The sequence below is a fragment of the Rattus norvegicus genome, chromosome 17 (genome assembly GCF_036323735.1).
Source record: "Rattus norvegicus strain BN/NHsdMcwi chromosome 17, GRCr8, whole genome shotgun sequence".
Lineage (NCBI taxonomy): Eukaryota > Metazoa > Chordata > Mammalia > Rodentia > Muridae > Rattus > Rattus norvegicus.
The window spans coordinates 65,223,183-65,248,631 of record NC_086035.1 but is presented as its reverse complement, the minus strand read 5'-3'; the positions used below and the strand labels follow the sequence as shown (position 1 = coordinate 65,248,631).

Genomic DNA, 25,449 nt, shown 5'->3' with positions numbered 1-25,449 from the left:
ACCCTGGGGTCTCAGAGTAAGGGTTTCCTGAGGCCACGTGACTTGGAAGTGGAGCAGCATCCCAGGCCTACACCGGGTAAGCGTGTGGGGACTTGACAGAATACAACCACCGCGGAGATCAGTTACGAGGTCATAAGCTAATCTACTGAAGAACTAGTTTAACAGTACCAGCATTCTGAAACCACATTAAAGCAGTGGATAAAAGAAATAAACACTTTCTGAGATATTTCCAGCCAGTCATGCCAGCTCTGGGCAGTCACTCTCTCTAAACCAGGAATCACTCAGACCTTAAAATTTCAACAGGATTCCCTTCAGTTAGTGGAGAAGAAATAACCCTTGCCACCCAGGAATTTAAAAAATACAAGAGGTAGAACATGCTGGCATTTTCTTTAAGTCTACTTAACTGGCCATTCATGTGTTATGTGGCAACTACACCAGTCTACACCAAATTACCAAAGTGTTTCATTTCTCAGCTTTTCAAAAAGGATCTTTTATAATTTGCTGATTGCATAACATTAAATTTCAAAGCTACAGAGGCAGAAGCAATCTCGTGCTTCAGATCATGACTCACTGGGACACATATTAGTACCATGATAAATGCACTGGAGGGAGACTCACAGAGGAGAGTGAGTCAACAGTTAGAAGCAATCATCTGTCACTAACTAAAGAAATATGTGAGTTATTTTTGCCGATTTGTACTGACCTTTTATTCAAAATCATCTTTCAATAAATTAATTTTAAAATCATTTGAGAAGTAATAAATTATTTAGTTGACAAAATTAGAATAAGTACATATTCTTTTTATTAACTTTAACTACATGAAAATAATTATCATTCTATATAACAGATACACTGTAATGAGGTTGAAAGTATTTCATTTTACCACAGAAAATATGAATAAGCAGGAGGATAAATACTAGGACATGACAGCAGTATTTCCTAGACCAAACAGCAAACACAAGCAGGTGCGGGATGGGGCACCAGAGCTCCTGCCTGCTGCCCCAAAGTCACAAGGCATGCTTTCAGACGTCAACTCTGGGGCACGTCTGAAGAACACAGGCTTCCATCTTATTTTAGTCTTGGTATTGTCTTATTGTTTTATCTCAAAATGTACAGCATCTTTAGAAATATGACTTGAGATCTTACAATTATTGCACATAATCTAGTGAATATAGCAACAGCAGACACAGGCATGCATAAAGGCTTAACTGCCAACAGCCACTGTTCTGCTGTTGGGCTTCAAAACACTCTGGTTAGAATGTATTTCCTAGCATTCTGAAAGGATGTCATCTAGATTTGTACCTTTTTGCATCTCTACAATGGCTCATCTACAATGGCTGACTGCTAATGTCTGTATGTAAGGAGGATTCAAAGTTTGTTGTGGAGGAATTTGCAAGGTTGGAAGAGGAGAAAAGAATCAGTTTCCAAGAAACTAAATATGTCTAATTATTGTGTCTTATGAAGGTATATTGTTTTCTAAAACAATTCTGTCTTAAGAGGACCACAGCCCACTGACGAACTAATTTCTCAACTTTACCAGGACAGTACTAATCTAGCTTAGATGCGGCCCACTTACAGAAAAGTCTGAGGTAAACCTGGGAAACTTCCTGCACTTTGGACTACATTTCCCAAATATTCTCCTACAGTAGTTTTGAAGCTTTACAGGGCAAAGTAACTAACAAACATTCTATTGGCTAAAAATGTATTTTCCTAGATCATCAGTCTCTCTGCCTATCTCCTAAGTGACATCATGTGCAATTTAAGCATAAGACTTGGTAAGAACATAAAATTCATTTCCATATAAACTGAGACAGAACCTGAAGAGATGACTCAGCCATTACAGGCTAGGCTCACTACCAAAAATATAAACTAAGACAGGCCGAGATATTAAAATAGTAAATTAACACTACATTTAATTATGTTTTACTAACACTTCATTCTTCTAAAAGTAAACTATAGATATTAACATTTTAAAAACAGTGATCCAGTGACCTAGCAAATGCTATCTGAGCCTACCCAACTCTGGTTTTACCCTTGCTTGGTGTGGTGGAGGGCAGTTTATAGCTCTGTACTATTTATCTTGTTTCCTAATTACTCAAGAATACAATATCCAGTCAATCAACTGATCAACTTGTGTTCATTCAAATCATAATTTTGGGTGCTTTGTATACAGACACTCTAAGAGCTAATTATGTTCTATGCCCTCACTCAGGATCAATGCAGGCTTTCCTGAGGAAAGAACACTGATTCAGAGACACCCCCACCCTCCCTAGCATGCTTAGTATAAGCCAGTGAAATTACTCCACAGTAAGATTGTCTGTGCATAAGGAGACAGTTTACTGAAAAAAAAAAATTAAGTCATTATAAAGGTTCTGAGACCCAACGGGAAAGGGGAAATCACTGAAGAGGTTTTAGTAAAGTGATTGAACTACTAGCAGCTACTGGCCTCACATAGTTCGTCTGTAGCTGTCTGGGAATCTTACTCAGCCGAGTCTCAGTCACTGCTGTGTCAGTCAGCAGAGATGTATGCTAGTGATACTTTGAAATCTAAACTTCTAAAATGTCTAAAAATGGTCATTTTGTTCTCTACATAGTACTGGGTACCTTACCACCCTGAGACCAGCCTTAGAATAAAGCCTATGCTGAGAGCAACAGAATAAACAAAGAGTGGCCCTCTGAGCTGCTGAATGCATTACTTAAGAGTCCATCCTCTGGCCTTGCTGTACATCAATGGGAGGATAGGCCTTTGGTCCTGTGAAGGATCGATGCGCCAATGTAGGGGAATGCCAGGGCAGGGAGGTGGGAGTGGGTGGGTAGGTGGAGGAGCACTCTCATAGAAACAGGGGGTAGGGGGATGGGATGTGGATTTCCAGTGGGGAAACCAGGACAGGGGATAGATAGCATTTGAAATGTAAAAAATAAAATATTCAATAAAAAAAGAGAGTCCATCCTCCCTTTGAATTTCCAGTACTATTAGATAGTAAGACTTAGTAATGCTGACTGTCTGTTTGAGTCAACAAGCTCTCTGTTGTTCAAGCTGAAAGCATGTGGCTGGTTGTATGGCCTGAACACATACCCAGAGAGGTAATTCTGAAGGAAGATAGTCAGGGGAGCACAATGCAGAGCATGGATGCCAGTCATTTACAGTTTTGGGCTGCAGAAAGGTCTAAGAGCAGTTGGAAGGTCAGAGAGAACAGAAAAGAAAGTGTGGCACTAAGTAACAAAGGAAAGGAAGGCTACAGGGAGAGATCGGCCCAGGAATACCCTGCTGTTGAAAGAAAGCAGTGATCTGTGAGCTTCACAACTCAAAGATCACCTATCTAGTCTAAAAATGAGAGAGGCAGGATAGGGTCTGCTGATGATGAGAAAAGTAAAGAAAATAAAGATATGCTTTAGACAGGTGTTTACAGACAACAGAGCTGTCTGAAGGAGGGAAAAGAAGCATCTAGAAATGGACATAGAATTCAGTAAAGACTTTTACTGGTGTTTGGTTTTGTTTCCTTTGCTTCATTTGGCAATGAAGGGAAGTGTTCTGGAAGGGAGGCAGCATGCTCATAGACTCGGCAGAGGTTCCTGGAAGGGATGCTGCACAGAACAGAGCTGAGGGCTCTGACTGATGGAAGCAGCTTTGTGGATTGCAGAGAAGCAGTCACTTCTCAGTGGCTGTGCCTCTGGCCTCCTGAAAAGGCAGCTAGTGTTAGCTACAAGAATGGTGGGGGCAGGAGAAGTCGAAGTTCAAGTCACTGTGGGAAATGGAACTATTATTTCAATCAGAGCACTGAGGTAGGACTGGGAGAGCCCAGGTGAGCACACACCTTGGAGCAGGCGTCCAAGATCCCACAGCTGTTGGTCCAATCATTTACTCCACAGTGTGTCCAGTGGGTTGTGGGCAGAACAAGAGAATCAGAGTTTTGCTTGTACTAAACAGACACTGCAAAGATGAAGAGCTGATTCTTTTGGCAACCTATACATTCACATAACCCTCCTACTCTACAAACAGCACTTTGGGCATGGTTAACAAAGTTTAAAAGCTAAGTCAAGGAATTTAGACAGTAACAGAAAAACCTTAAGTAATAAGAATAATACGAAGATAAGAACTTTGTAAAAGTAAAACAAAGAAATCAAATCATGGGACTGATGACAGTAAAAGTGGGATGAATGTGATCAAAACAGCAAATGCATGCAACATGATACATGCATGTACTTTTTACTTGCTTGAAGTAATGGGGATTGAACCCAGTGCCTTTCAAATTAAGGTCAAGTGCCCTACCACTGAGCAACACCTTCAGCCCACTCACAGACTTTAAATCCAATCATCAAATTCTTTATTTAATATAGCAGTGATAATTGCACATGGGGGGGTTATTATTGAATGAATAACTGAATGCCTTGGTTAATGCTTAAGGGAAACATGGAAACTTTTATAAAAAGAACTTACAAGGGAAAATTGGAATATGAATATATACCCTAAAATGTCCTAATAAGAGTATCATCTCCAAGGGAAGGAAAATGACTGTGGACAGCTCAGACTACTGCCTTGTAACATTTCCCATCTCACAGAGCACTGACACAGAGAGGCCAAAGTAGCCTGTGGTCCCTCTTCACCAAGGTGATAGAAATCAGGTTGGTGTGGCCAATCTTTAGTTGAGCCTTTCTTTTCACAGAATGCCAGCTCTTCCAAGTAAATCACAGTCTGTGAACCCAAAGTCAGGCTCCCTGCCCTCCTTATAGCACTGAGAACCATCCAGGAAATAGTACCTGGACTTAGAAACAAATACAAAACCAGACAGTACTGCCATCTAAAATTTTCAGTTAAAATTTCAAGTTAAAATTTTGTAAAACAAAACAAAACAAAAAACTCCTTCGTAAAAACATTCTTTTGTAAGAATGTTTTCATTTAAATAAAATTCTAACAGCAACAAAAAGAAATATAAATATTCAATGTATCTGATCCAGAATTAAAAGTATTTTTACAGAAAAAAAAGTGTCGGTACCCTCTAAAAGAAGAGGCAGGGCTTGGCTATCACTGCAGACAGTGGACTGCAAGTGGGCGGCACCACACAGTCAGAAGAGGAACAGGTTCTGACTCTGTGATGAGTGCTTCATCAGTGGTGCATGCCCTAAATCCTTCCTCTGAAGCTAGCCTGCCATGCATTTGAACTTTTGTGGACCTGGAAGAGTGTGAACACCTTTAGATACTTGATCCATTGATTCTTTTGGTGCTAAAATAGAACCTGGGGTCTCATGCATACATGATAAACATATAAGGTCTGATTCTTCAGCAATTCCTGAGAAGTAGAGCCAAAGGTCCCAGGATATATCATTTTCAGTAAGCTATCCCCAAAAGGAGTTTTCAAAGATACACACACACACACACACACACACACACACACACACACACACACTCACACTCACACACACACACACACACACAGAGAGAGAGAGAGAGAGAGAGAGAGAGAGAGATTAATTTAGAAACTAACATGGGGCTTTACAGAATTAGAGCCCAGTCCCACCTTCAAAGATTCTGAATCAACATTTTTGTGGCAATAGTAATAACAAATAGTTCAGATGCTCATCCACGACTGAGAACCAGTATGATAGATTATTCTTGGTTCTCTAATGTGAGTCCTATAGCACTGTCATCTAAAATTCCCCTGAAAATCGGAGAGGTTCCAACCTTACTATAAGCAAGGCTTACCTAGGATACTTTTCATTAGCATTTAAAATATACAAATGAACAAGAAAAAGTCTAACTCTGAGTTAAACTGATGTCTAATTAGTTTTTAATTAACATAAAAAGCTAACTTTATTTAAACAAGTCTAATAAATCTTTAACTTCAAATGATTCGAATGATAGTTTCTTACCTGAAATGTCAATCAGAAGCAAGTGATTTTTTTTAAGATTTTATGTGCAGAAGGTATATATACATACACACACGCGTGCACGCATGCACACACACACAAACACACATACAGATACACACATACATGTATATGCAGAGTGGTAAAATATTTAGAAATTTTAAAACAAAAACTTCAGGCATCTTGGTAGTGATATTTAACTTGATATTTCTGTATATAAAGAGAAATGCTAACAAAAACACAGTAGAAAACAAGTTACCTTAGACTTTTTCCTTTGTAGTTTAAAACATATCTCCAATGGTAAATTAATTCCGCCCCCCAATAGGCTAGGCTCTCTTTTTTACTGTAATACCCAAGCAGTTAAAATAGATAAACTTTATGTTAATTGGGAAAGGGCTTCATATAAAAATCCAATTAAAAATTAAGGATTTGCTTTTCCGATGCAATTTTAAGACAGAAAAATACTAAGCAGATAAATCAAATAACAAAAATAAAACTGAAAAAGAAAAAAACTCAATAGCTTTCAAGTTGAGAAAGCTTCCCCATAATTAGCCTTCATTAAGGGACTGCTTCTTTCTGAAAACTTCTGCATAGCTACTAAATGAGAAAATCATATTTAATATCCCACTGCAGCATCACTGCTGACTGCCTGGGGAGCGTGGCTCTGGATGCTGCAATGCTGCGCATCCCCTCCTTAGAGCATGTGCTTCTCCGGGAATCACATCCTTTCACTGTGGACAGCAGAACATACCCTGCAGACATCTGAAGGCTTAGCGTGCAGAGAAACCTTCCAGAACTTAGGATTTCAGTCCAAATTAACTTACCCAGTTGAGCGACAGCTAAGATTCAAGACAAAGGTTACCCCTCCTAAGACAGCAAGGCTTTAGCCCTGGAGCTCATGCCAAGTATTTCCAAGCATGATTCTCCTACTATATATAAAGATTTAAGTATCCCCACTCACTACTCCTGAACTTGAGCCAAGTTGTGTCTCCATAATATGAGCTGCTATGGCAACGGAAAGAAAATGAACCAATTATATATGCTTGTTCTTATATTACTAGCTATCATTAACAAAGAAATTGGAACTAACCCGAACTTTATTTGTGGAATGTTCTGATTATCAGTTTTCTAATATTCTTTTCTTTCCAACTCCTACTTTTCCAAATGAGCTTGGTCTCACAGTCTTATGTCTGCCTGCCTGTCCTTCTAGATTTATAAAGGTCTTCCAGGGAGACAGGTGAGTCAGTACAAAAACCCGGAAGGTTTATGGGACTTAGACTGAGAAGAACAATGGCCTGAACATTTGGTGCTCCTAAGTTTGAATTCAAACCAATTTGCTTACACCTCTGTGACTCTGGGCAATAGAAGCTTGTTCCTTTACTATGAAATCCCACTACTTCCTTCAAGACACTATTGTAAGGGATATGTGGATGTATAACATGCCTAGTATGGTAAGTCCTCAATTACCAACACCTTAAAAAATGATAATATAAAAAGGTGTTGCCGGGGCTGGGGATTTAGCTCAGTGGTAGAGCGCTTACCTAGGAAGCGCAAGGCCCTGGGTTCGGTCCCCAGCTCCGAAAAAAAGAACCAAAAAAAAAAAAGGTGTTGCCATAGGCCATATTTATAAGGAAAGAAATCTTCCTAAAAAACTGTTCACAAAGTAGGCTTTTAAAGCAATTTAATCTGCAAGGTGAAATACCTGAGTCCAGGAAGTTTAGTGTCTTCCTGATTTTACAAATGTTTCAAACACTGTATGAGAATATTATGTTACAGACTCTCAACATATATTCATTTTAAAATTTGCATAGATCTTCCATGTTTCCATGATAAATGCTAAAACTATGGGAAATGATACCCCATCTTTAAGCTATATTTTAGGTTTACTTGACAGACTAAAGTAGTTGAAGAAAGCACTAACAATCTTCAATAGATCTACCTTTCTTTACTTGCTCCAATAATATCTGGGGAAGCATGTCCTGGGTGTTTATTCCGGCTCTGCTTTTCAACAGAGCAGTATCACCAGACATAAAAAAGTAGCTTTTAGAAACCACAAGTGAGGGGTTGGGGATTTAGCTCAGTGGTAGAGCGCTTGCCTAGCAAGCACAAGGCCCTGGGTTCGGTCCCCAGCTCAGAAAAAAAAAAAAAAAAAAAAAAAGAAGAAACCACAAGTGATTAGTGTATGTCAAGGTTACAAACTAGAATAAATTAGACATCTACAATATTAAGACCTCCCAAAGAATCTCAAGTCAAATACAATGTATCTCAGCTCATCCACACTGCAGCACTCTGGACTTACTTCTCATTACATTTTATTCCACTGGCTTGATAACTGTTACTCTAAAGTCTCAACTGTTACTTTAACTTTTTATCTTATTTACCTCAGTATCTAGCAAGTATCTGATACAAAGCAAAGTCTTAATAAGTAATAATGCATTAATAAATATATCGAAAAGTATATACTATTTAATTTCTACAAAATACAATATAACATTTCAATGTGATCTTATGTTATGCATAACTATGGACTTAAAGTATGCCTTAAAACAAAACTAATTTGTTTATAAAAATATTATTCAGTTTAAAAATATATGCAAGTTGTCAGCAACACACCCTTTCTTTTTTTTTTTTTTCTTTTTTCTTTTTTTTCCGGAGGTGGGGACCGAACCCAGGGCCTTGTGCTCGCTAGGCAAGTGCTCTACCGCTGAGCTAAATCCCCAACCTCCAACACACCCTTTCTAATTCACCTATGGCCCGTTCATAAATCTAACTTTCCCATATCTATGAAATAAACAAATTCTAGTCTATCATTCACTTATTCATTTGTTCATTTCTTGGTTTTTTTTTGAGACAGGGTTTCTCTGTGTAGCTCTAGCTGTCATGGAACTCTCTGTAGACCAGAGTAGTCTCAAACTCAAGAGATCCAGCTGCCTCTGCCTCTTGTATACTGAGGTTAAATGTGTGTACAACACTATGCCTGGCTTACTGGCCTACCAGTATCTACCACTGTCTACTTTTTTTTTTTTTTTTTTGGTTATTGTTGGTTTGAAATAAAGTCAGGCACGTTGTAGCCACTCATAAAGCAAATACTTCATGGAATAAACTTCACGAAGCTTGCCACACAGCCAAAGAGCTATATCTTTACAATGGCATAGTAAATGGATGACTTAAGCACTTGAACATAAGGGATTTCTACTCCTCTTATTTAACAGGCGCTAAGGTCTTAACCTGCATCTTACTGAGAGAACACTGACCCAAGTGTTAAAGTCTCCATTAAAGGACCTGACTTAAAAATAAAAAACCTGTTATTGAATAGAAGACAACATAAAAATCTGCAAGATTAAACATCTGACTAACCTATTCTTAATAGACAAATTGTCCAGTTAAGTATCTACCTCTAACAATTTGCCTAATTTTATCTACTTGAATACACAATGGACTAAGCAAGTATTTTTAAATGTTCCAATATATGTTTTACTTAAAGATTATTGCTTTCTATTTATAAGTAATTTTTACTCTGATTCTTATATAACATTTCCACAGTAGAAACTAACTAGAATTTTCTAAATGGAAAAAGGTCAATAACAGCAAGCTTATATTTCTATTTCTCCCTCCCTCTTCTCTCCCTTTCCTTAAAACTTAAAATGATCAACCATTTCATGCATGTTTAGCAGCTAGATTATTCAAAAGAACTGCTCTCAGGAATTTAAATTCTCTCTCTTCTGCAGCTTCCACTCCTGTCAGTCACCCAGCATCCCAGGGATCTCTGACAATCACTGTTACACAGATCCCTACATGTACTCCTGTGCACAGGCATGCACATGAACAGTGCAACGGGGAGCACACTGCTATAAGGCAGTCAACTTCCCATATTTAAAGACTTCTATACAGTTAAGCTGAAAGTATACAATTGTTTAAGTGAGTCGGTGTAGGAGAACACTGCACAGTGGTGGAGAAACAGCAATGTTTTACTTCATGGTACTCACTTCTGTGATTACATTTCAACAGAGAACCAAGGAAGCCACAGGTCCTTGGCTGGGGGGTGTTAGTCACCACAGCACAACCTAGCTTCATTGGGACAATAAGACAACAGACACTGCAAGCAGTTCATGGTCACTGTAGGAGAGCCATATGCAAATGTAAACTAGCTGCCTTCCGTCTCTTATCAATTCTTAGAAAAAAATATGGGTGAGAAATGGAATTGGTCTCCAGAATGAGCTGGTGAAAGGGTGGCCACAGTTGTTCTCTGCAGATTATCTACTTAAGCCATATAAAACATATAACTTGACATTGTACAGTCAATGGTTAAAAATAACTTTCAATGCTCTGTTTCAGCTATGTGTATTTGTCAGGGATGATGAATACCAGGGGTTCGGAAGTAATGAGTTAAAAACCAAAAACAACCATTGTTAAAATTGCTTCTGGGAGCTGTGTGTGTGTGTGTGTGTGTGTGTGTGTGTGTGTGTGTGTGTGTCCCTTCTAGTGTTTATATGATTTGTAAATAAAACCCCAAGAAGGAGGGAGGAAAAACAAAAACAGCAACAGCGAGGGTACACTGAGAGAAGCAAAGTAGCAATGTATCAAAATAAAAACTAACAACTACAAAGTTGTGAGCTAGCAAGAGGGCTCAGTCTGTAAAGGCATTTGCCATAAAAGCCTGTCGATTCTGAATTCAATCCCCAGAACAGAGAGAACTCATTCCTGCAAGTTGTCTTTTGCCCTCTACACTCATGCCACAGTATGCACACTGGCACACATCATGCATAAACATACACAGTAACAACAAAACTAGAAAGTTTCCATACATAATCTCCACTACAGAAAACAGAAGTTCAAAATGAAGAGGACGTAAGTTGTCAGACACCATCTGAGCCATGTTCTGAGCTAATGGGTTTTTAAAGCCAGTTGTATGTACTTAACTTGCACCAAAATGGCCACTTCTAGGCAACTTTACAAACTATCGATAGTGCCCAATCCACACAGTCTTTCTTAGAGCAACATCAAATTGATTAAATACAGGGGACAGAAAATAACAACTTTCTTCCAAGCTAGATACTAGAGGCTTAGCAGGGAACACAAGAACACTAGATGGGAGCTCAGCTTTGGTTGTAGCTCTGTAAGTCCTAAGTCGAGGAGGAAACAATGCTCCACAATGAGGACCTCAGCTGTGCAACCTGTCCTCACAGTCCTGGGGAGCTTGGCACTGCTTCGGAACGACTTAATCCTCACAAGAACTGTGAGGTTGGTTCAGTTACTCCTTGTTCTTCATTGCCTAACCTGCAAAAAGTTAAGTCATTTGCCAAGAGCCTACTAAATGACCCAAGGGAGATTCAAACCCAAGTCACTGGGCCTCTAGGTCTGTGGTTTTAATCATTATGCCATGACTCAAATAAAAACAAAAACAAAAATTAATCACCCTGAAAAAATTAATGTTAAGTTCAAGTGAAGGTTTGCAACCAGTGAAAGGCTCAAGTTTGCTGCTCATTTGCTAGTTTTTTTCCCTTTTCATGACACATTCTCTTTGCTTAGATTTAATAATTTTTTTATATTATTTAGAAAAAAAAAGTCAATCAACTGAAAGCTAAAGAGGGTAATAAAAATCTCCCAACAGCTGGTTAGGGCTTTAAGCAACCACTGTCCTAACAGCATGTGATAGTTCTGTTACAAACGTCAAAAAATCTTTGCTCCAATTAGCATCTCAACTAAGTTATGCCAGGATATGAATGCCTCTATTGTACGCTATCAGAACCATCTAAAGGGTCATAGAGGGAGGGTTACAAAGGGGTGAAATAACCTATGTCCTTTACAGAAACATGCAAATGGGCATTCACCCAGAGCACCAACTCTGGGATATCTGAAGACTATTTAAGTAGAATTAGAGTGTGGTTCTAACATTTTTAATCCATTTTTCTTTATAAAGAAAGCACAGCATTTATTGTGAATGGTAACTGAAAAAAGAACCAAACCTTGGAGAATACAAGAGATGCAGTTTTCACATGAACAGCCTATACAGAAAAAGATAGTGTATAAAGTACAGCGGAGTTCAACAAGAAACTTATTTTGACGTGATCATAATCGCATCTCATGTCTTCTGATCTTTGATTCTCTGGCCTCTTCATCTTAGAGCCAGCCAAAATACTGACTACAATGTAAACAAAGACCAGGAAAATAATATGCCTGTACATAAATTCACATTTCTTCTTCCCATCCAACACATTAGAGATTTTAAAAAGTACAAACACCATCTTGCCTGCCACAAAACATTCAAACTTTTTGAGTACAACCAGACACTCTCTAATAACTTCTAGACACTAATTGGAATCGATGGCACCACCCCCCTCTCCCCAATCATTATGTATCCCATAATAATTAAGCTAAAAGGTATCACATATCTTGTTTTCTTCTCCTTTTTTTTTTTTTAATCATTTACCTTCTGTGTCTCTTAGAGATTTTTTAAAATGTTTTTACCAGCATACAACACAATTGACTGCAGGAAACTTAACTCCCAGGTGAAGCAGAGAGCCTGGGCCAGAGAGTCTCACAAAAACACCTTAAACTACTTACTGCCTTTGGGGTGACCTCTCCCTCATTGGGTCACCTGGCCACTTCCTCCAAGCTCAAAAACACACGACACCAGTCATTATGTATACAGCAAGTGAAACCAGCAATTGGATACACACCACATAAGACACTGGGTACAGTATATGCCCCCTACATACCCAAACATGGGTAACTGCGTAAACACTATATATGACACTAGTAGCTGTGTACACAACTCTACAGGAAACCACGTACTGCGTGTGTATTCAGTATAAGACACCGGTCACACTGGTCGTGCAAAGGCTATTAACACCAGATACTCTGTAACACTTTATGACACTGGATACTCTATACAAGCTTACGGCATACTCAACCGCACACAATGCTATGTACACATCTTACCACTCTCCGGATACAGTGCACAGTTCAGCTGCACGGAGGCAGAGGCCGGCGTTTAGACAGATCAGAGGACACAGGGTACTGTGTGCATACTGCCCGTGACAGAGTGCTACACACAAATCACATAGGACAGTCAGTACCACGGACACACGGCAAACACTGAACACCACAAACACATCACCAACGACTGAAGTCCCACGGACACACCGCAAAAGACCCCTCGGCTCGGCCCAGGAAAAAAGGCAAGAGAGGAGACCGTGCAAGAGAAAGTTCGGGCCACAGCCCCACTGGCAGCGTCCCCATCAGCTTCTCTCCCCAGCTCTGCGTGGGCACAAGGCGGCTGATCCCCTAGGACGGCCAGGAGGACCTGTTGAGGCAGCTGAGGCCTCGCAACCCGCTCGCCTGCAGCCCCGGGAGAGCGACGGACACAGGTCTCGGGTCTCAGGAACATTCGCTTTCATTGCTCCCCTCCGCCCGCTACACGTTCCGCGCAAAGGCCCCAGGGCCTGGCCAAGCGGGAGGCGCGGGGACCCGGCGGGAGGATCTCACAAGACTCCGCGGCTTCCCCGCGCCAGCAGGCCGCGCGCGGTTGTCCGCGGCCTTCACGCCGGGCCCGCTCCTCACGGCAGCCTGAGGTAAAAGGTGCTGGACAGAGGGAGCGCGCCCACCCCTCAGGCCTCACCGGCCCGGGGCTGTCCCTGAGGCCCCCGTCAGCCGCCGCCCGCCCGGGAGCCTGCGGTCCCGGCAGCCGCCACAGCACAGGCCGCGCCACCACCGAGGGTGCCTCCACCCTCCCAGCCACCCAGTCGCCCCGCCGCCGCCGCCGAGCTTTCCCCACCATTATGCTCCGCTCCGCCGCCGCCGCCGCCGCCGCCGCCGCCGCGCCCGGCCCTCCCTCCGGAGCCGCCTCCTTCCCGCCGCCCGGCGCCTCTCGGGCCTCAGCCGGCGACGGGCGCGGGGGGCGGGGGGGGACGCAGGCCGCCGCCTCCTCCTCCCCGCCATCTCCTCCCTCCTCCTCGGCTCCCCCCGCTGGCTCAGCGCGGAGGGCTCGGGGCTCGAGGGGCGCCATGTTGGCGGCGACTTCCACTACAGAAAACGCCTCAGCGCGCGCCGGGGCGAAGCCGGGCGAGGCGGCCGGGGCGTCGCGCGCCGGCTGGAGGCCTGGCCCGCCGCGCGCGCTCCCTCACTCGCTCGCTCGCTCTCTCGCTTTCTCGCTCCACTCACCGCGTCTCCTCAGCCCGACGGCGGCGCGGGGCCTGCGGGGCTGCAGAGGACGCCCGGGGGGCAAAGTTGGCATCCCCACTAAGAGGCGGTTCACACGGTGCGGGCGCGGCGGCCGGCCCAGCTCGCGGCCTCCTCAGAGTTCATTGTGTGCGCTTGAGTGTTTCCCCGCGCGGGGCCGGACCGGGCGAGCGCGGGGCCTGGGCCGAGCCGCGCACGGGGGGCTCTAGCGGCCGGCGCGGGACTTGCGCGGCCCGCGCTGCCTCCCCGCCCCGAGGCCGGGAGAGCCCGCCGCACCCGCTCCTACCTTCCCTCGACCTGTGTCCGGCGCCCCTCTGAGAAATCGGTTTCAGCATATTCTAAGGGGTCCACACACGAACTCCATATCAACACACACGTGTAAGCTACGTACGTGCAGGCGCGCTGGAGGCGAGCACCGAGACGCGAGGGTAGCATTGTTAGGATCCGGCCAAGCCCGGTGGGCTGCGTTGCGGCTTGCGGTGTAGACCCGCTCCGCACTTTGCTTGACTCCTAATGGCTCCGTGTTGGACAGGCACTCGCCGGTGTACTGCCCCGAGTGGGTAAGATAGTATCCCACGCTTCCCAATCCTGTGATTAAAAAAAAAAAAAAAAAAAAAAAAAAAGAGTTGCAAAGTTCCCCAGTCCCAAATATGCACAAATGGGATGTTTAGAGAGAATGGACCACCCATTATCACTCTGGTTAGAGCATTACAAATTGCTGTGAGAACTAGGTTATCTTTTCTAGTGAGCAATTCTAGATCTAATCAGAGGAGAGCCCTTAAGCTATGTGGCTTAAAAAGTCTTGGGGGAAAAGTTGCAGAGATAAAAGCACATACAGATGTCATACGTAGTCCTAACAACCTTTGCCTGCTAGGAGTTTAAAAGGGAAAACCCATTAGCCAAGACTGCCTGTCCCTATTCTCATTGGATATATGTACCTGAAAAATCACTGGAGATGCCCCTAGATATCCAGGGTTCTTAAACAAATTATCCATCTGTTTACAATTCTGATCTCTAAGTTAGAAATTACTTAGTGCAGCATTGAGTTGACTTTTGAAGTACACCAGTCAAATGTGATCTTTCAAACTGCTAACAGCCCTGCCGTTGATACCAGCATCTCAGAGAGTAAGTAGTGTTTGGTCTTTTGGTGTTTGTTTCTGACTTTTTTGTTTTTCCACTTCAAAGATCATGAAATATTTATAATTCATTTAAATAATAAAATATGGCAGCAAGATTGCTCAGCAAATAAAGGCACTCACCACCAAGCCTGAAGGTCTGAGTTAGAGCCCCAGGACCCACCTGTGTGGTGGCATGAAAGAACTGTGTATTTCAAAAGTCATCATTAAACCTAGATGAATGGGCTAAAGCTGCCCAGGGGAAAATCATGCCGTATCTGATTAGCCTGCTGGACTGGGAACCACTTCTTTAACTGAATCAACTTTTTTTTTTTTTTTTTTTTTGTTCTTTTTTTTCAGAGCTGGGGACCGAACCCAGGGCCTTGCGCTTCCTAGGTAAGTGCTCTACCACTGAGCTAAATCCCCAGCCCCAACTTTTTTTTTTTTAAGTCAGAATCATACCTTTTAGGAAAGAAAATAACTCCTCCACCCCCACCCCAGTTATACAGAATAGAAATAACTTCTATTTTTATATATACCATAGGATTTCCTATTTCTTTGCTTGAGTTTCCCAGCCCAATAGCCCAATAGCCCAATAGCCCAATAGCTCTATTAACTGCATTTGTCTGTCTGCTGGGTAGGTGAGTGTGAGATATGAGGGTGAGTCAGAAGGCCAGTGGCTAGAGGTTGGGAGAAGGTCTGGAAGACCAAAGTAATATAGTCATTTCCGTGCAACCTGTGACATAGCCTGGATTTATGTACTGGGTTGTGAAAGAAGGCATAAGGTCAAGGTTCTGAGGGGAGAAATTGGAGACAGGAAGAATGACAGAGTTGAGGGGTGGTTTGCATCAATCTACATGTGTTTGGCAGACTCCCACACAGCCCTCCATTCTTCCTTGGCCACAACCGATACACTCTATGCTACAAAATTTCTATTCAGCAGGTTGCTTCTTTCACATTCGGCTTTGAGAAAAATTGTGGAAATACAGAAAGCAGAGACTATTCGAGTAATTAAGAGTGGGAATTTTGTCTGTTGAGGAAGTGAATTATATTCCTACTTTATACTTTTTTTTCTTACAAAGTCCAAATGACTTAAGTCATAGAAAAACTGAAATATTTTCCAAAACTAGGAAAAGTCATATAGGTGCATATTTGTGAGATTTTGAGTAGAGAAAAAAATGTCCAAAATTCTCCAGGAATGGGTCAGGGAAGGGTGTATTAAAGAAAGTCACACGGAGACGAATAAAGTTGACTGTGAAGGTGTATAAATTGTATCAAAACCAAGTGTGGTCTCACTCAAAAATATGTTTATGAGAAGTTACTCCTTGTGTACTTTCCCCTGAGTTTTGTTTTTGTTTTCTTAGGAAAGTTCAGTATTTCTTGTGGAGTTCTGAGAGCTCTTGCTAATTGTAGTAATTAATAACTCAGGCACCCCTGCCACTGAAGTGCAGTGTTTTTGTTTTGCTTTTACTGTTATTCTTGGCTTTATAGCTCTGCTTTGCATTAAAGGGTGGATGACATAAACCCTGAGTCATTTCGATAGCTCTCCTCCAAGAGCGTAAACTCAAGGGCATGGTGTAGCACCATCTATCTAGTGTAGAACTCCAGAAACTCAGAAGAAAAAGCGCACTGTGGAGAGCAAGTAGACAGAAAGCATCTGGCTGTGGTGGTAGGGTGACTAGTGTAAAGCGTCACTTCCTACAAAGCAACTTTCCTAGAGCTCAATCTAATGAGATCTTCCCCGTTTCCTTCTCCAAACCACAAGCTAATTTGTTGTGCTACATTGCCACATATCCAGGTACACAGCACCAGTTAAATGAAAAATGCTGCAGGGAGGGTTGGTCGTCTCAGTGGAAAGAAAAGCCCTGTTAAGATATACTTTTAATAACATAATGCCAGAAGATCTGTCATTTCTGTCTTACACTTTTTCTTTTTTCCATGTGTGTACGTATGTGTGTAGTGCATACGTGTGTGTGTGTGGTGTATATGTGGGGTGTGTGTGTGTGTGTGTGTGTGTGTGTGTGTGTGTGTGTGTGTGAAGGTGTATGGGCTTGTGCTGGGGAGAGATTGACCTCAGCATATCTTACTCAATTGCTTCTCCACTGAGTCTTTTGAGACAAGGTTTCTCAATGAACCTGGAGGCACTTTTCAATAGATTGGCTGACCAAGAACCCCATTAATCCATGTCTCTGCCACCCCTCACTCCAAGTGTGGGCTTAGAGCCATGTACATTCAGCAGTCACCTGGGTGCTGGAGATCTAAATTCAGGTCCTCATTGCTTACATAGAGAGCCCTTTATTCACTGAGCCACCTTCCCTGCCTGTAGTTTTTCTTAATGTATACGAATTACAATTTCAAGGTCAAGAGATTGTGCTATGTGTAGATATATTGTGACTATTATGTGTAAACTAGTAGCTAAGGATAGTAAATGAACTAAGGATTGTTAAATATGTAACACCAAGCAAGCTCTGCTCTATCCCCTACTTGAGTCAAAGAGACTTGAAGACACAGGCTGCTCCCTGAATATCACAGGTATATTTCCAACTCCTGTTAGTACCTTCCTGTCTAACAGCCAGATATAGAGCAGATTTCTGATCCTCTAACTCTAAGTCAATTGCTATAGGACAGGGCTTGAGCCATTCTAGCCCTCATATACACCTTTAGGGATGCCTGTCAAAACTCCATTCTCAGCAGGCTTCACCTTGAACTAGTTACATAACTTTTGGCAAGTAGCAACTTCTCCCCAAGTCAGCTCCCTCTGTAATTGAAGGAGGGTTACTAATTGCATGTTATGTTCTCATTAGCACAGACTTTTATGAACTTCAGAGTTCCACAACCATTGGTCCTTAACTCTTCAGCTGTTTGCTCTGATACTTGGTGGTGGTGGTGGTGCTGTGTAGGTGAGTGTGAGTGTAGATGTTTGATCACATGCATGCACAATTGTACATGTAGAAGTCAGCACTCAATCTTGGGTGCCATCCCTCTGGTACAGTTCACCTTTTTAAGACAATGTCTCCTACTGGTCTGGAACTCAATAGGCTATCTCAACTAGTCAGCAAGCCCAGGGATTTACCTGTCTCTATCTCCCTAGATCTGTGACTGCAAGCATGTGCTACGACAGGCTAACATTTGTAAACAAAATGTTAGTTCTGGGGATCAAACTCATGTTCTCTTCGTTTATAGCATATAGAAAAACAGACTAGGGGTAATTCACCCAGTAATTTGCTAAAACTGATTTTAAAAATTCATAGGAGTTGCATTTCCCCAATGACTAAGGATATTGAACCTTTCTTTAGGTGCTTCTTGGCCATTCGAGATTCCTCAGGTGAGAATTCTCTGTTTAGCTCTGTGCCCCATTTTTATTGTGTTATTTGGTTTTCTGGAATATAACTTCTTGAGCTCTTTGTATACTTTGGATATTAGCCCTCTATCTGATATAGGGTTAATAAAAATCTTTTCCCAATCTGTAGGTTGCTGTTCTGTCCTATTGACAGTGTCCTTTGCCTTACAGAAGCTTTTCAGTTTCATGAGGTCCCATTTGTCAATTGTTGATCTTAGAGCCTGAGCCACTGATGTTCTGTTCAGGAAATTTCCCCTGTGTCAATGTGTTCACTTTCTCTTCTATTAGATTCAGCCTATCTGGTTCTATGTGGAGGTCCTTGATTCACTTAGTCTTGAGCTTTGTACAAGAAGATAAAAATGAATCAATTTGCATTCTTCTACATACAAACCATCAGTTAGACCAGCACCATCGATTGAAGATACTTTCTTTTCCATTGTATATTTTTGGCTTTGTCAAAGATCAAGGGTCTATAAGTGTGTAGCTTTATTTCTTGTTCTTCACTTTTATTCCTTTGATTGACCTGTCTGTCTCTGTACCAATATCACTATTTTATCACTATTGCTATGTAGTACAGCTTGAGGTCAGGGATAATGCTTCCCCCAGAAGTTCTTTTATTGTTGAGAATTGGTTTTGCTATCCTGAGATTTTTCTTATTTCATATGAAGTTGAGAATTGTTCTATCTCTGTGAAGAATTTGAGTTGGAATTTTGGTGGGGATGGCATTGAATCCACCAGTCACAAAGACACATGATTCATAGTGGTCTTGTTTGTGATAGCCAGAAGCTAGACTATCCCAGATATCCATCAGTGGAAGAATGGATACAGAAAATGTGGTACATGTACATAGTGGAATACTACCCAGTATTAAAAACTAGGACATCATGAAATTTGCAGGCAAATGGATGGAACTAGAAAATATCATCCTGAGTGGGGTAACCCAGACCAAAAAGGACACACATACAAATACAGGGACAAAAATTAGAGCAGAACCTGAAGCACCTGACTAAGAGAGATGCAGATACTCACAACCAACCATTGGAATGAGCCTGGGGACCCCAGTTGAAGAATTAGTGGAGGACTGAAGGAGCTTAAGGGGATTTCCACTCCATAGGAAGAACAACAGTATCAACTAACTAGCCCCCCTCCTCAGACCTGCCAGGGACTAAGCCACCAACCAAAGCATACATGGGCTGGCTCTTGGCTCCTGCTACATATGTAGCAGAAGACTGCCTTTTCTGGACACAGTGGGAGGGAATATGCTTGCCCCTGTGGAGGTTTGATGTCCCAGAGAAGGGGGATGCTAGAGGGGTGAGGTGGGAGTGGGTGTGAGCGTGGGGGAGCACCCTCTTAGAGCCAAAGGAGAGGGGGAGGGGTTGGGAGTTTGTAGAAGGGGGACCGAGAAGGGGTCCAACATTTGAAATATAAATAAATAAATAATAAAAAATTCATAGGATTCTGCCTCAATTATTGGGGAAGGGACTCACTGGGTCAAATTAATAACTAACAGTTATTTAATAACATTTAAAACAACCATTTACACTCATTCTTGGTTTCCAACTCTTTTTTTGTTCCCTTCCTGTCAAACAACCAGAATTAGACTAGATTTTACTTGGACATCTCTGCCACATCCTGGGAAATTCTTCACAGGAACATTTACAGCAGAGGAAGACAGACTTCAGAGGCAGATAGTCTGAATGCCTTTACCCTGGGTGTCCAAAATGCTGAGTCACCACAGTCAGAGCCTTCTTGAGAAGGAGAGCCCCTGTTGGGTAGGAGAGATTACTCAGGTGATAAGTCAAGTGCCACACAAGCACAAAGACTCGGGGTTAGATTGCTAGACCCCCACATAAAGTGTCTGCTATGGTAGTGTGCCTTTGCAGTTACAGCACTGGGAAGAAAGAAGAGCTCCAGAGCTCACTAGCCAGCATGTCCACACACACACACACACACACACACACACACACACACACACACACACACACACACGTAGAGTGAAGCCTGAAAATTTGTTAGTCAATCCTTGTTTTCAGAGCTCCATTCTGAGAGAATAGCTTACTGCCTGTGCCCTTTGGATGATTCTTGATTGGGTACTAAGTTAGGGAGGAGAGTCCTGGACTTGCAGAAAAGATTCTAGAACAATCTTTTCACAAGGAAAGATTGGGTTCTATACCTGTTGACCTAGCTAGGTCACAAGTGATGACTACCTAGAAGACAAGACAGCCCTGCCTGACTGGGCACATCTTTCTGAAACTTCCTAGCGTGGGCCACCTCCCTTCAGCTCATAAGCCCACATTCCTATGACATTAGGCTCTATTTAAGACACACCTATCTTTCCCCTGTGCTTTCCCCATGTGATCTGTTCTGTGTGCTCCTCTAGACTTGCTGTGACCTCTTCAGGATACATTTCAACACCTTTCCAAGCTTGAGGAGGAGAAAAGTTAGTCTGACAGTCCCATTAGGAAGGACTGTATGTAGTGAGTGGACATTAAAATAAAAGACACCAAAACTGGGGAGCTAGACAGCTGACTCTCTTGGGGCTCATACACTTAAATTAAAAATGAGAGGGGGGGTTGGGGATTTAGCTCAGTGGTAGAGCGCTTGCCTAGCAAGCGCAAGGCCCTGGGTTCGGTCCCCACCTCCAAAAAAGAAAAAAAGAAAAATGAGAGAGTGAGGGAGGGAGGAGGGGAAAGAGGGAGGGAGGAACACCTGTATTTAGCCAATATTGCTATCTAACCACATGGAGCCCTTGCGAATGTAACATTTTACAGAAATTGGTTACATAGCAAGTTAGCAGTCTGTACTATCCCTGTCTCTGTGCCTTTAAAATCCCTACAGGGGGCTAGGGAGATGACTCAGTGTTAAGAGCACTTGATGCTTGTGATGGTTTGCATATGTCCAGCCCAGGGAGTGGCACTATTAGGAGATGTGGTCCTGTTGGAGAAGGTGTGTCATGTGGGTATGTGGGCTTTAAGACACTCATCCTAACTGCCTGAAATTCAGTATTCTGCTAGCAGCCTTCAGATGAAGATGTAGAACTCAACTACCAAGTCTTCCTGTATCATGCTCCCACCTTGGTGATAAGGGACTGAACCTCTGAACCTGTAAGGCAGCCCTAATTAGATGTTGCCATTTATAAGAGTTGCCTTGGTCATGGTATCTGTTCACAGCAATAAAACCCTAACTAAGATACTGCTCTTCCAGATGACCTGGGCTTCAATACCCAGCACCTACATGGTGGCTTATAGCTATCGGTAACTCCAGTTCCAGGGGATCTCACATCCTCTTTTGGTGCCCTCTGGCACACATCATGTGCAGACATACAGGCAGACAAAACACCCATACACATAAACAAACAAACCCAAACCAATGGATATAGCTCAATAGCAGTATGATTGCCTAATGTGGACAAAGCTATGGGTTCAAATCCTGCCACCACCAACAAAACTACATACTATTGTGGTTATTGTTACAGTAGTAAAATTTCATTGTTATTCTCTTCCTCAAGCTTGGTGACAATTGACATTACTTTTTCTTTAGTGTTATATGAGCGTTTTGCCTACATGTATATCTATGTACCACTTGCAGGCCTGATACTCTCAAAGGACAGAAGAAGGAGTTAGATCTCCCAGAACTAAAGTTATAGTCAGTTGTGAACTACCATTGCACAGAAAACCAAACCCAAGTCTTTTGAAAGAACATCAAATCTATAGTTGAGATTTGCTAATTGACCAATAGTTTTCTTCCTATAGAAATTCCTATTTAAGACAACATCAGCCAGAGAACTCTCCTTTTCTGCCTTTGGAATCGTTTCTTGTTTCAAAGGATATTCTCTGTCTCTTAAACTAATCATAGACTCTTACACTCAGATACTTGACAGAAAATTAGAACTGATGCCATCAGTGAACATTGCTGATTTCTAATTCCAAAGTACGGAGAGAGAGAAAAAACATGAAGCCCAAAGGAATGGGGAAATAGAAGGTAGCAAATATAAATAGTGCTTTTTCAATCGTCCTCTAGAAATAAGCAGGCATATAGTATATATCTGCATCTCTGCTTTCCCTTTTATTATTTAAAAGGAATTATTCATCTGGTGATTAATTTTATGAAAATTAATTTATTAATTTTATGAAAAGTGAAGACTAAAATCTAACAGGAGCTGGAGTCATAGAAAGAGTCATGAGGACCCAAGTTCAAATCTCCAAACCCACGTGGAAAAAAAAAGTGAGGCATTGCTCTCTCTCTCTCTCTCTCTCTCTCTCTCTCTCTCTCTCTCTCTCTCTGTCGTGTGTGTGTGTGTGTGTGTGTGTGTGTGTGTGTGTGTGTGTGTGTGTGTGTGTAAGAGAGAGACTTCAGGAGTATGGAGCAAAGACAATTGATCCTGAGAGCTCTTTGATGAGACAGCCATGCCCAAACAGCAAGTGTACAGTTCAGAGATATACCCTGTCTCAAGGCCATAAGGCAGAGAGAGAGAGAGAGAGAGAGAGAGAGAGAGAGAGAGAGAGACTTTCAGCATGGTCTTCTGGCCTGGGATGCATACACAGGCACATTCATCTGCACAACCATGTCCAGGTACCATGTACGCTCACATGCCACACACATGTGCATAAGCAACACACGTAAACAGTAAGATGAAATTTGGAAAACACAATGTATTAAACGTGTTAGATCGCCTAGGTGGAATGTCAGGAAACTAAAGTCTAGGGGAAAGCAGTTAATGGAAGGTAGAGCTGTGTTGTACTTTCTTAAAGAACGATTACAGTCTCGGGATTCCCTCAGACCCTTGGTACCGGCGCTCACGGACCAATGTGTCTTACCGGGATGACAATGTCAGGGCAAGGCTGGACAACCCTACTTTCTTCTTCTTAATTTGACTGCTCGAAGGATCTCAAAGACAGGAAGCTGCGTGCCTTCGACAGCCAGAGAAGAAACCTGATACTTCTGGGCCCACGTCAGCTATGGGGCAGCCTCAGGCAGTTGAAGTCCTTTCTTTTCTTCCCTCTGGCTTGGAAAGGTCATGTTAATTTTACACACTTGGCTTTTAGGGGTCAATTAAATTTTTTTAACTTTGTACCAATTTATCTTCCTATCTCTGTTTGGAAATACACCCAGGCAAGAAGCGAAAGTAAAAGTGAAACTCAGCACAGTTTTGGCTTTTAAAGTTAGCAGTAGTATTCTTTTATTTTTATTAATTAGCAATTCTTATGTATGTCTGTGTACATGGGGTGGTGGTACATACACATATGTGGAATACTTCCAAAGGTCAGGAGAGAACATTAGAACTCATGCAGCTTTTGTTCCACCAAATATGAGTGTTGAGAACTGAACTTAGGCCCACTGTCAAAGCAGTAAATGCTCTTCTTGAACCGTCTTTCCAGCTCTGATCGTTTATCTGTTTTATTTTATTTAGTATGTCTGTATATGTGCATGTGTTCACATGCCATGGCACATGTATGAGGGTCAGAGGAATTTAGGGAGTCTGATCTATCTTTCTATAAAGCAGACACAGGGAATAAAACTGACCCATCAGGTTTTGGTGGCAAGCACCTGTACCCACTTCACTCTCTGGCTGACTTGTGACTGTAATAGTTTTAAAAACACATGGAGAGCTTTGAATATATTTGGTTGAAATATTGAGAGATATTATATAGCTTTCTATGGACTTACTAATGTTCTGAATGCTAGTTATCAAAACAATCGAGGAGCTGAGAACGTAGCTTAGTGTAGAGTACCTGCCCAGCCTGTGCGAGGCTCTGATTTCAAGTCTTGGCACTGAAAGGCAAAACCAGGAAACAGACAAACAAAAGAAAACCTCTATTTAATTCTAACCAATACTTAGCCAAGGGTTTCTATTCTAGGAGTTTAGTTGCCAGGAGTTAAAACACAACTTGAAATATTTTATTAAGTGGTTTATCATGTCAGCAAGGTGAAATGTAACAGCAAAGGGGCCAACAAGATGGTTCACCAGGTAAAGGTGCTTGCCGCTCAACATGACGGGAGAAGGGGGAGAACTGACTTTTTCTCTGACCTCCTCGGATTCAAAGGGGCATGCATGTACACACACACACACACACACACACACACACACACACCCCACACACACACACACACGACTTAACACTTATTAACATGGTAAGTTTTATGTAACCTTCAGAGAATTATCTCATAAAGGTTAAAATGCCCTAGGAATAAAAACAATTAGAATATATACTATAGAAAATGATTATACCATATAGAAATGTACATATGTACTAACTAGAAAAAAACAGATGGTAATACAAAATATGTAATATATTAACCTCTGGCAAACAAGACTGTGGTTTGCTCTTTCTTCTTCTTTTTTTGAGCCTGTAAGCATTTTATAATCATATTAACTTGCCATAACATGAAATATTGGGGTTTTTTTTAGAAAACTTCTTCTATAAATTACACTCACTTAGTAATTCAATGATCCTCAACCATAACCTATAATACATGAAAAGGTATTTCTGATCCAAAATTTTTTGAACAGATTCATTCTCATATGAGAACAACAACACTCTGGTTGAAAGAGTCAAGCTGAAACCATTTGTGTGAGTTAAAGAGAGGAACTCATAGTGCTTTTCATGGTTCATCCCAGCAGTAGCAGTCTCAGATTGTATTTCTGTTCTTCCCCTGGATGGTGAAACTCCGTCTTACTTTCTCACTAACACTGCTACGCAATGAATGATCTTATTACCTCTATATTGAAACACGCCTAGAATGTGATCCAGAAAAATAAGAAGGGTTCAGAGAAGGGAAAAAAGTGTGGGCTAGATATGTAGCCCACAGCAGAGTGGGCCACACTAGGATGCTGGGTACTTGTCTCACGTCAGTTTGATCCCTACATACCTGTAACCTCAGCACTTCAGAGAGGGAGGCAGGAGAAGCAGAAGTTCAAGGTCTTTCTCGGGCACACAGCACTGTGGA

General features: G+C 42.1%; 1 protein-coding gene across 37 annotated transcripts in view; it reads right to left on the bottom strand.

Annotated features, from left to right (window-relative positions):
* Positions 1–21,725, bottom strand: part of Zmynd11 (zinc finger, MYND-type containing 11) — a 96,372-nt gene extending 74,647 nt beyond the window's left edge. For 10 of the 37 annotated variants that reach the window (XM_039095526.2, XM_063276215.1, XM_063276205.1 and 7 more), the window contains exon 1: positions 13,643–13,782. The gene's annotated coding sequence lies outside the window, so the exon portion shown is untranslated. Of the gene's footprint in view, positions 1–3,815; positions 8,012–12,807; positions 12,944–13,486; positions 13,573–13,642; positions 13,783–14,028 lie in introns of those variants that run through there. The other 27 variants (XM_006254150.5, XM_006254154.5, XM_063276222.1 and 24 more) reach the window with 18 other exon arrangements.
* Between the last annotated feature and the right edge of the window lie 3,724 nt (positions 21,726–25,449).